Source organism: Acanthochromis polyacanthus, chromosome 5 (assembly GCF_021347895.1).
Source record: "Acanthochromis polyacanthus isolate Apoly-LR-REF ecotype Palm Island chromosome 5, KAUST_Apoly_ChrSc, whole genome shotgun sequence".
In the NCBI taxonomy this organism is placed as follows: domain Eukaryota; kingdom Metazoa; phylum Chordata; class Actinopteri; family Pomacentridae; genus Acanthochromis; species Acanthochromis polyacanthus.
In genome coordinates, this window is record NC_067117.1 from 23,203,776 (window position 1) to 23,216,410 (window position 12,635).

Consider the following 12,635-nt stretch of genomic DNA (forward strand, 5'->3'; position numbering starts at 1 on the left):
TGCCTAACGGCTTTGGAGGTCTCTCTGTGGTGCTACAGTATTGATATTGTATTGGGTTGCAAAGGGCTTGGCAGCCTTTTAATGAGAGCTCAGATTGATCAGGCTGTAGTGGCTCTCTCTTTACTGTGGATAATGCTTACTGGCTGTCCCTGCAGGCCTGACTTCGCTCTGATCTGTATTACTGACTGAGAATGAAGACATAAATTCATGCACACATGTAAGCATGTATACAAATAGTTAAATATGCCAGAATGAAGGTTAATATTAAATATTCATAATTATGTTGAACACATGGCTATGATTGTGTTTTGGGGAATTTTCACAATCCATTAAACTGAACTCATTACTAGCTGCCGGTGCTTTGGATCCATATGTCTCATTCTGTGTCCAGTCAATATGCAGTGATTAAGAGCTGCTTGACTAAACTTTAGAAAAATTTAACCTGTTTCTTTATTAGTCACATTTAGAGTATTCAAGGGCAAAAATATTTTCTTTACTGCCAAACATACCCTGAGCCAGAGCATCATAAAAGCTCTCACATTACCTGTGATTGGTTCTGCTGTTCTGCAACAGCTGAAACAAAATATAACCATCAACGGACTCAATCTGTCTCCAGGGTGATCAAGTTTGAAATGCTACCAAAAGGAAATATTTTCAACACTAAATCTGCTTCTAAAATAAACAACAATTCACTTTTGTTTTATTATATGCAGCATTAACAAAATTAGATCAAACTGCTGCAATCTCAATAATTATTCCCCCAAACAGAATCCTTGATAAGCACTTTCACAGAAAAAAAGCTTAGTGCATTTTTCACAGTAAAGAGAATAGTAATATAAAACAAATGTCATGAAGCAAACCTTAAAGAAAAATCAAAACAACATTTAAATATTTATTCTGACACATGCACACACATGCGCATTCAACTCCCTGACTCGACCACTCACACACAATAGAGAAGACAAAAATCTTTTTCCTTTATACTAAAGTTCAATGTGGAGTCACTGACTGGACAACAGAGGTACGCAAAGGTCAAGTAAAGAAAGAGAAAATCGTAGAGCGTAAGAAGTGAAAGAGATATTTAAACCACCTGCCTGTCAGCCTCTATAATGGCATTTCACCTTTTCATCCCTCCTCCTCTTTACCTGCCTCCACAGGCTCATGTCAAGGTCACAGCAGCGGTCCCTGGTACTCGACTCTCTCCTATTAGTCCTCCATTAGGCTCCTGTCAAAAAAGGCAGCCAGCTGTCGCCCCCCCCGTGGTTGTGATCATGACCCCCACTCAGCCTCTGGACCCCCCCTGGGATCTGCAGCAGGGGAGTAACAGGATGGAGGCAGAAATGAAACCCAGCTCGGTGCTCAGAGGAGAGGACATTGTGATTACTTTTCAGTGGCCTTTACGACTGAAGCAGCCGGGAGACCATTTCACGACTGCGCGGGTGATCGGTCACACCGAAATGTGACATGAAAAAATTCAAATACTGAATATTGGACCGCACAGGTGGAAAAGGTACATGTTTTGACTTTGTCCTTATCAAAATGTCCTCTACACACAACCGATGGCAACCTGCTGGCCCTCTATCTGGCCTTGTTTCTCTGTTTTCTCCCCCCTCTTCAATTAAAAATGAATTAGCAGGGCCTTGATGAAGTTCATCAACGTTGTGTTGTAATTAGTGCTGTGTCAGAGCACAGAGCGTGGCCCTGTTTCACTAAGAGAGTAATTACCGCACCGTCAGCCAGCTCTTTGACCTCAACCCCCACACACCTCCAGACCTTCCTCTCGCACCATCCCATCAACTCAGACAAAACATAAAGCACCAGACAGCAGACAGCACAGGAGATATACCCAGTTTTTCAACCATGGAGAGATTAACAGGCATCTATACCCTTTTACTGCGGATCACACCGAGCAAAAGGTCAATCAGATTCATGAAAGAACGCTGTGGATGAATGTCTGCATTTAATGAACATCGTATAGCACCGAGATCACTCTTAAGCTGTCCTACATGTGGAGTAGAAAAGCATTAAAAATAAATGAGGTAGCAAAGTCAATTCATGATGCACATAAAACGGCCAGTAAATTCATAGGGTAAGCAGACAAGAGAGGGACAGAAACACTACACTGCCTTGGTTTAAGGATGAGAGAGGGACACTGTTTTACTGCTGCACAGATTCAATTAATTATGTCTTCTTCGTAGTTAAGGGAGTGTAAAATACTATAAGCTACAGACACAAGGCTTCAACCAGAACCTCCACCAGCTGTCCCGTGTCTTTGTCCGAGTGGCCAGTGATGACATACTTGGTGTCATCCTGTGTTTGGTAAGCTCCTGTTTAAACACAGCTGTGATTAAAAGCTATTACAGCAATTATCTTAACGGCAGGAAAGCTGTGGATGGGAAGAGAAGAAGAGGGCCTTTTGTGGAAGTCAGATGAATGCTCCTTTCAGCGCCATCGCCCCAGATTGCTTAAGTTAGATGAGTGGTTATGCAAGTGGGCAGAGGAGATTTTTTTTTCTCAAGTGCAGACACACACACACACACACACACACACTTGGAGATACACAGTTTCGTCACAGCCAGCCACTTCCTTACAAATAGAGAGCCGACTTCCCAGCTAGCCGATGGGAGCTGACACACAGCAGAAGAATGAGCTGCCACAGTGTTGTTACTATAAAGCTTGGCCGGAGTGCCAAGTGGCCTCACTGTGTGTGGCGCCGCAGGTTGGCACACTCACAGGGGGCTTTATTGGGGTGCCGTCCTGAACGTCAGGCAGCATGCCCGATGTTGACAAAGCCTGGTATCGCCTGCTGTCAGCCCATTCTGTGTGCACCCGGCGGAAAGAATCAATTAGGCCGAGCTCACAACAGAGCACTTTAATATTTGACTTTTAATCAGTGGGCAGAAGGCAGGATGGGGGCATGGAAGCAAGCTGGCAGTTTCCGTCTTGCTGATGTGGAAAATGAGGGTCAGGAAAACGCTCCAAGAGCCCTACTGTGTGTATCACATTACACAGGGAGGATGTGAAGAACCTGCCTGAGGAGAAATTGCCACCAAAAACAGGCAAATCTCCCAGAGTGTTAAGGGAAAATATTCCTTTGTCACTCACACGATATCAAAAACACCTTACGCAACCGGCTGCAAGGAGTAGGGGAGAAACATCACATAACTCTTGTTAGTAAACAGCCAGAGCTCTGTGGAAGGGACAGTGGTTGAAAAGAGGAAAACTGAATTGATGAGGTCTTCACTCAGTGCATGAACTGCGCCTTTGAAGAGTTTCTCTTGAAGACTTTTGGTTTTTATCCCACATTGCCAAAGGCCTCCGTCTGCCAGCCAGAAGAGGAGGTAGAAAGAGAGAGGTGAATGCTGTCCTCACCCTGCAGTTTTGAAGTGGAGATCAGCCCTCAAACAGAATATCTTACCAAAGGCACATCATTCACCTGTCTGCTCTTGCTTGTGTCACAGAGACAAGAAGGAAAATGAGAGTTCAGCTCCCTCAAATGCTCTGTCAATAAAAGCTTCAAACCAGGCATATTTTCTTCATAAAAAACAGTAAACTATCACAGCTATATGAGAAGCCTTTGTAGCAAGTCGTTTGTTAATCAGAAAGGAGTGCTGATTACAGTCCCATATACTGATGTTTTCACAAGTGGTAATGAGTCAGCTGTGCACAGCTGTGCACATAATATGCCCACATGTGCAGAGAGCTGTTTCTTCTGCTGCTATCCAACTGTTCACACAGGATGACTCTGATCACCGCAGCAGCAAAAGCATGCTACTGGTAAACAGCCATCAGGACAGTGCAACACTGCAGTGCCTCTAACTACTAATTTAAAGCACAAAACATGGCCAGAGTCATCATTGCTTGTTTAGTAAAGACATGAAGCTAGTTTACAGCCCAAAGCCACAGGAGGTGAGGGCAATTTTTCAGCTATTGATTTAATAATTCTGAGCTTTGTAACTGCCTCATTAATTCTCAGAAGTATTTCCCGCAGCCCCATCTCACCCCCATTCTCTGCATCTTTCATATCACTTCTCTTCGGATCTGCCATTTGGACTGATGGCCACTGAGGGGGCATCTGCTGTGGCCACAACAGAGCCTCAACACCCACAGGCCTCTTTGATCAAAAATTCCATCTCTGCGGGGCCAACAATAACCACCCTCTTATTTGTGCACAACAAAATCCTAATCACTGGCATGCAGATCAAATGAGATGATGTGGTTTCAGACTGACTGAAACAGCGTGATGCATGAGTCGGCTTTGGAGGTGATGAATCTATCCCCCCGCAGTAAATAAAGTGTTGACACTAACTGTAGCCTGCTGGGTTGTTTGTTTCCTCAGGGATCTGTAGAATCCATGGTAACAGGAACAATAATCAGGCCCTGACTCATTTGTGCTCAGATGGAGGAATGATACCCAGAGAGGTGCAAAGATAGATACATATATAAGGAGGGAGTGCTCACGTAGCTACTGTAATTACATGATTTAAATGAACAAACATAAAGGTACAGCCTTGCATGCACTGACCTTAAGCAAACACATGCAGAAAACCAAACACCTTGGAATCGACCAGTAGCTATAGAAGCACAACAAAATCTCCATCCACACATGTACATCAGCTCTTTATATTAGTGTGAAAGGGAGAAATGAGATAGCAGACGGAGATTTCACTTTATGAGAGAGAGGTGAGTAGTCTTACCTTCCTTTCTAAACAAGCTGCCTCTGATGTTCTCCTCTCCTACAGATATGAACCTCTGACTGCCAAGTTCTGTAAGCAAACACAAAGTCAAGAGTGGATGAACACTTGGAACATATGCAACTTCAATTTGGGAGCTCCAACAGAGCACGACTATCCCATACCGTTGCCATTGCGACTAGTTTGTTTTTAAAGCTTTTTAATTATGAATCATGTACACATTCAATTCATCCTTACTTGATCCAGGTCTGCTTTGTCTCTGTCCTCCCTAACAGATGCCATAAACTGTTCTGATGACACTGCCAGACATCACTCCTCCCTCATACATACCCTAAGGATGGTGACACATCTGCTTTGGACTACAACACTGTGGCAAGGTGTAGGATGCAGAGATAAAAAAAAACAAACCACACAGGTCTCGTCAGTATTCACACAAGATAAAATCAATATCTGACTGATGATGTGACGCCTGCAGAAGCAGGCACTAGTTCAGGAGGGGGTTTAATTAGACCTGCGCCAGAAGCAGAGAGTAAACATTGTCTAATTTTTAACATAATTACCTCTCACCCTCCAGGACATTTTTAGCAATAGTGATAATAATCACTTTGTGTTTGTAATACTGTGTAAGCAGTGCTCACTCTCAGTCAGGCAGAAAAGTAAAGCCTTACACTGCTTTAAAGTAGGTGTCAGAAGCAGCTGAGGTACAGAAAAATAGCACTTTTCACCCAGCTCCTTCCATCAAGTTGCCATCTAACACTATTTCCATGTCTCCAAGTGCCGCTAGTTGTGATCTTGTAAGCTACCAGACCTTGTTCTGTGTCTGCCTGTGAAGACATGTTGACAGGAATGGAGCTGACTGATCCTTGTTTTGATTGGACAGGTGTCAGTGTCCAGCATGTAAACATCTGAGCTGAGCCACACAAACTCTGACATCTCGATAGCCAGCCTGTGAAATCTAGACCTTAATCTCTCTCACATACAGTCTTTGATGAGGTGTTTTGCACACACCGTTATGGTGATGCACACATGCATCCAACCGTTTGGTATGTGCAGCATGGCTAAGAATACGCTGGAGGACCTTATAAGCCCACTGTCATCTCATTGCCAAGGCACGCCTCTGACCCCAGCTGCTCTCTGCCCGAGCCGCGCTGCCAGCCTCTCATGGGCATCAAAGAGAGGTGAATCTGGACACCTGTGCTTGTCTATCTGTCTCTGTCTGTCCATCTGGAGCATTAAAAAAAAAGCCTAAGCGCCTCATCAAGGCTTTCTTGGTATATGCCTAGATAGCTTTCCACATAACTGACATCGGCATTCAAAAGCGAAGGAAACAACAAGGAGCAGCAACTTCAGCTGTGTGACAACGACACAAAACAGGAGAGACATCATTTATTTTGACAGGATTTTACTCGGCCAGAGATGACATCCACATAAACTTGCAGCATTCAGCAGACACAGCAGGCTGCAAATGGCAAAAGTGATTTACTTTTCTTTCTCTCTCGCTAAAATAAAGGAGTGACAGTTTTAATATAAATAAGCAGAGAGGGGGAGGAAGAAGGGAGGGATTGGAACAGGCTGTGGGTGACAAGGCAGTGTGACAAGCGTGGCAACCGAGAGAAAATGCGACACCTGGCCTTGTCCTTGATGTGAATAAGAGGATGATACATCAAAAAGTGACAGGGCAGAAAGATGGCTATTACCCAGGCAAAGAGCAAGATGAAGAGGAAGAAGAGGAGAAAGTGACTATTTTTACCGGTGAAGTAAAAATACACCAGGGGTTCGTTTAATACTCCTTTCACAATACGGAGTGTTTTATTGGTTGCAACGATCTCCTGTTCTTGCTAGTTCTACAACAAAAATGTAAAGACATTTCCAAGCCCTACATTTAAGTTAACAAATAAAAACTGGCCTGCAACTGTTTTCGTTTTCACTGAGATAAGTCGGAATGAGCTGTCTGTTCAGGTGGATCCTGATGAAGTTTGACCGAGAGGGTAAATGAGCAGCGGCCCAAGGACGTGTTTTCTTTGATTGGATGCATTTTCCCTGTTGGAGAGGAGGCTGATTGATTTCGGTGGGCTGGAACCTCGACTCTGCCTTTATTGATCCCTTATCCCCAGCCCTGTCTCTGCCCCAATTAAGAGTTCACTAAGCCACCACTCCTAATGAATACCACCTTCCTGCCAAGAGCTCGATGGTACATTCGCTACACTGTCCCCTGTGCTTTTTCACTTCATTTCTCACTTCTACCCACCAATCCTCCCACCCCCGTTCGCTGCTAATGCTCAGTCACATTCGATCAAAAAAAGATGGAATCGATCTACATTCGTGATGAGGTATGTTTGTGGGGGCGGAGTCAAGGTTAGTAAAGAAATCCCACAGTTCTTTAAACAAAAGCCTGAGGTAGACAGTGCAAATCTTTGTACATCACTGAGAATCAATTGCTTCCCCAGCAGCCAGATTTTAAGGATTAGAATGAGCTGAGCTACTTTGGATGTAGAAATCTGGGTGTCAGGCGAGCGAGATCAAAAGATTCATTAGATGAGAATTAGATCAAACAGAGTCAAAGTTGCGAGGACGGAGAGAGGAGGAGTGTGTAAGAGTGAGAATGAGTGAAAATCCAGACGTAGGAGCCAAAAAGCTGTCGGAGTCAGAATCAGTTTAATTGTCAGGTACACACAGATACAAGGACCCTGCCTGCCTGTCTGCCTCACTCCAGAGCGGTTGGCACGTCAATCTCTTGATCTGCCCACCTTGCGGGTGCAGTCAGGAAAAAAACAGTTCAGTCATGGGTTAGTTGTGCCCCGATATACCCGGCCTTCACTGCTGTGGTGGAGTGAAAAAATCCAATTTCAGAGATCTGTAATTCCATAAACCTTATTAGGCGCAACAATGGCTACTACACCCGCAGGGAGAGGCATGAGGGAGGGGTGCGGGTTTGCAGAGGGGTAGCGAGCTACACTTGTGACCAGGCTAAGTGCGGGGATGGAGAGAGGGTGACGAACACAGAAATGAAGATTAAGGTAGAGTTGGAGTGGAGCAAATCGGGGAAATGAAGAGACAGAGGTGTTCTGGCTCAGCTGCACTTCTAGTAAGTTACCATGACAAGGTATACAACATGATGAAATGAGTGACACGCTAAGATTTGCAGGGTAAAATGTTCTACTTGCCAGCCAGTATTTGCAGTAATCTTCCTCACGCTCGCTGAACTCGTGTGTGCTTTACCTAAGACTCACGCAATTTTCTGATGCCTTAAATTTCTCACAGATCTCGTTTTGCTTTGTTTTTACCATAGAACCTCTTCTTTGCTTGAAAACCCAGGGCAGGTTATGTATGAATTCCACAATAGGACAGAAGATATTTTAGTTGGTTTGGGGAAGCGTGTCCTACCATCACCGCTGCATCCTGTATTCATTTAATTGTAGCATCAATGGGCCACTTAGTCTGCTGTTATCTGAGTGCTCTCATTGATTGTTTGCCTAAATTCAGGGCAGTGGGGTGTGTCTGTTTGTTTTGCCTTCCTAATGGACAACATCTCAGCACACACCTCAGTTAGAGCAAAGCCGAAAGCGAGCAGTGGAGGAAACACAGCCATAAAAGGGAAAACATGGACGGAGATGAAAGGAATAGACAACAGATTGATCGATAAAAAACACTCTTCAGATGTATATGTGAGGGACCCAGGTTGAGAAGCTGCAGATGAAAGTAATTACGGCAATAATTACATCCATGGTGATAAGATTTTGCTTATCAGACAGAAAATAAGGTTGAGAAAAATGGCTTTGAACTTGAGCCAGATTTTGGCCGTGCTCCAAAATCTCCCAATCACTGCTCTTAGCAACCACGGTTAATTCTGTCATAAATTATTTACAACTGTAACAAAACTGTAGCAAAAGGCCACAGATAACCCCAGGATCTAAAGGCTGATTAGAGGGGGAGATTGGAGCAGGGATTTAATACAAAATTCTGAGATATAGCTGGGCTTTAGTGACATCTCTGCTTTTTGATATTGCAAGTGAGAATGGGCCTCCAGCCGCTGTCTCTCCTGAGACAGATAGGGCAGTGAAGCTCGTACTCTGTGGCCAGCAGGGTATAATTACATTTCCCTGTGGGGCACCTCCGCCGCAGCAGCTCAGCCATATAGAGGGAAGAGATTGAAATCTGATTGCACTCGCACGCAGCAGTCGAATGGCCGTCCACACGCGAACACTGGGAATCACACACCGATCTGATACAACACAAGCCAGAATCGCATGCACATACAAACACACACAAATGTACTTCTCCTTATTTGCTCCTATCAGCGGCAGACCGCTCTTCGCTTTCTTCGCTCCGTTCAGGGAGGAGTGTTTGAGAGGTATTGTCAAAGAGCCCCTCTGCCTCTCTATCATTAGAGCTGAGAGGAGCAGAAGCACTGAGATTTACACGCTGATCTCCTGAAGCCGCCTCATCGCAGGACCTGTTAACAGCAGCTCATACATACAGATTAACAGGGATTCACATGAGTGCTACTTACTGTGAGGCTACGTCTGATGCATTCTAAAGAAGCTTTGTGTGTAAGTGCATGAGTAATGAGCTGCAAATCAAGCTCAAATTTATGCTAAACAAAGTGGGAATTAATATACTGCCTAAATGTATGTGAATACTTTCCAATATAGCCGTAGTACTCACATGCAGCGCGATAACACAGCTACATAATTAATCAAGCTCCAGTAACTCAGATATATATTTGCGATTAATTGCCTCTTTTCACCTTAGATGGTATTTTGTGTGGTTCTTCTATTTTTTTTATGCTTCCACCCCCGACATTCTGGCTCTTTATAGTGGAAAGAAGCTATGTTCCGGTTTAGGGCAGGTTGACATGCAGGCTTTGTGCATGAAAGATGAAAAAGCAGGTAAAATTGGAAAATCTTTATGAGCAAAACCAAAATGTGCATAAAAAAATCAAATGGGATTGAAAATGTACCAATTGGTGCGGCCCCAGACACTGAATGACAAGTGGGAGGACAGGAAGTGGAGCAGGTGGAAGAAGCTGTTGCTCTGAGAGGGCTGAATGAAGTTAATGGGTGACATTAGCTTTAGGACCCTCTAATCTCACCTCACTGTGTCTAACCACAAAAGGTCAAGGCGGCGGTAAACCGAGCAGACACCGGCGCTGCCCCAGCCGCCGCCGGGCCCGCAGAGACCGTCGAGCAGTGTCACCTTGGCTGCTGTCACTGATATCTGCCACCTGTCACCACGCTGCCCCATTGGCCAGGGATGAGGCTACGCTGACAATAGGTTTGTCGATAACACTTCCTCCCAAGAGTGGAGACAGAGGAACGTGTCCTCTGCTTTCACCAACTGCTCGAGTCAACAGCCACGGCGTGCGGCATTAGCATACAATCCATATTCATGCCGGTGTCTCCCTCCGACTGCATCGCCAGCCCTCCTGCACATTTGCGAGCTATTTTTTTACAAACGGCATGTCAAGCTCCCCATTTTCGCCGGGAGTCCCACATGGCCTCTTATGAATTCACAACACGGCCTCTGCAAACAACATCAACAGGTCTCAAGGTCGTCGCTCCCACTGATTGTGTGTGTCTCAAGAAGAGTGTGTGAACAACTGAAGATCAAATACAGAGTGCTATGCATATGTAGATTGTGTGTGAACACTAATTTTTGCAGTGTGAGTACAACCATAGCATGTCTGGAATTATTGGAGTTCAAATAAGTGACTGTGATTTTTAGTTCACTGGCCATTACATTAGCGAGGGTAAGCAGGCAATTACTGCTTAGTGTGTGCGCAAACATAATCAAAAGGTACATGTGGGTGCGTGCATGAGTGTGTAGCACGCAGCTGCAGTCTTAACATGCCTGGGGATTAACTGACAGGTAGACTAAGCAGGAGCATCCTCCTTCAGTCCACTGGCATCTCAGTGAGAAAAGAGGCCAGTTGATGTGGGGGTTAGAGCTTCCATGGCAGAGTGCGTTGTGATAAATAATGAATGCTTAAAGAACAGATCTCTGAAGCTTCTTTACTTTCCACCCATCCCTCCATCTTTGCATTCGTTCATCCACCCACCCATACTGCTACAAACAGAACGGGACATTCAGCTGTCTGTCATAAATATTTCAGCCTCTAGGTCAGCGCTCGCATCCCCCTCCACTCCACTGATCTTAACCGCCACCACTTGGTGATGACACAGCCTTTTGACCCATAAAGATATTGACAAAACACTGATAGTGAGCACATGGACTGGGCCCAGGCTTTCACACTAAAGCCGTACAGGGCTTCTATAGGAGCGGCGGCGGCTGCAACTGTTGAAATGGCGACACTTGAATGAATGCTGGGTGGTGGACGCCAAATCAGTTTTTTAAAAAAGGTTGCCACAAGGTAATTGATCCAAAACTGGACTGGTCTTGCCTTTGGAAAAAGTTGTATTTTCGCAGTTGTTGTTTTCGCTTGAATTTTAAGCCCCCCGCACACACTATTCAGCAACAGTCAGGATTACATTTGGCTGGGTAAATAGAAAGCAATGCTCAGACAATGACTGTTCCATTTTTCAAAACACCACAGACTGTGAAACAGGAGGACAAAGAGATCTAATTACAAATTGGATTCAGCACCAAGACAGACCAAGGAACTGTAAAAGCTGTGCTGACTTGTTTCACTGAATAAAGAGGATTGTTGCGGATTCTCAACACAGCTTAGATGTAATAACTATCCATCTACGATATATGTAGAAACAGGAACAGCACTTAGAAGACAGTCACTTAAAAGCCTAATAGAGATGCAGCACATGTCGACAGCGTCCTGCCCAGAAACTACCAACTTGTTCCACCGAATAAACAACAGCCTGTTTCCACGCTGCTCTGTTTCAAAGCCAGATACTTCAGTGCATCCAATGAACGAGAGGTCTCATCTCTCTTACCCCGATGAGCAGTGCCGTTAGCGACTTCATGCATAAATCTCAGAGGCGAACAGAATGGATCAGAGCATTCAAGTGTAAACTAGGGCAAAGCTCCAGCACTGTACCTTCTAGATATGCTACTCTGGAAGCAAGTCCTGCAGAGAAGCAAGCGATCACATGCTGAGGGATACACATGCTGCTCTCTGTCATCTATAACAAACACACACACACGCACAAAGACAAATTCACACACCTGTTTGGCCAGTCCAGTACCATCCAGTCCTGTCTGATCCGTTCAGATCGGGTCCGCTGTGCTGGCGGAGTGAGGAGCTCGTCTCACCCCCCACACAGCCCGGTGCAGACAGCTCACTGTTATAGATGCACTGACAAGTGAAAGGAGGGAGGCGTGGTTTCACATGAGATAAATAAAAGAGGGAGGGAAAGAGGGAGGAGAGGCTCCCTCAATCTACAATTCAATTTTGCCCTCACTCCCTTTTTCAGCGGCGTTTTTGTCCTCCTCTTCTCTTAGCATATTCCTGCTGTTATGCGAGCGCTAGTTCTCCTTTTCCATCTCCCTGCCGGCACGTTATTAGTCACAGGTTCTCTCTGTTTCCATTACTTTTAGCCTTTCTTCTCCTGTGTTGCTTCCTGTTTCTTCTCTTTCTCCTTGTCACATTTTCCTCTGCCTGTTCCTCTTTCTCCGGGCTCTCATTCATGGGGCAGTAGTGTGTGCGTGTGTGTGCGTGTGCGTGTGGTGTGTGCGTGTGCGTGTGCGTGTGGTGTGTGTGTGCGCGCGTGTGCGAGACACTGAACCGGGGCAGCTCCGGCCATCTGTTGGAGCCTGTGAGCTTCACCTATTCACAGTCTCATAAAGGCAGAGGCACACAAGAGAGAAAAGAATGGGAGGGAACGAAGGATCAATCTTAATGCTACAGGGCTGGGGAGGGAAGCCACAGCCTGGCACACAAACCATATCTATCAGGCTGGCACCACTGGGGAGCGCTGGCATGGGCACGCCGGCTCACTGGGTCCAGGCAGCACAGGGAATTTGGCT

General features: G+C 45.4%; 1 protein-coding gene across 5 annotated transcripts in view; it reads right to left on the reverse strand.

The window, feature by feature from the left end:
• sulf2a (sulfatase 2a) overlaps window positions 1–12,264 on the reverse strand; it is a 34,365-nt gene extending 22,101 nt beyond the window's left edge. For 2 of the 5 annotated variants that reach the window (XM_022199920.2, XM_022199918.2), the window contains exons 1-2: window positions 11,835–12,264; window positions 4,698–4,766 (exon numbers count right to left, since the gene is read on the reverse strand). The gene's annotated coding sequence lies outside the window, so the exon portion shown is untranslated. The remainder of the gene's footprint in view (window positions 1–4,697; window positions 4,767–11,834) is intronic. The other 3 variants (XM_022199922.2, XM_022199921.2, XM_022199919.2) reach the window with 2 other exon arrangements.
• Window positions 12,265–12,635: the final 371 nt, after the last annotated feature.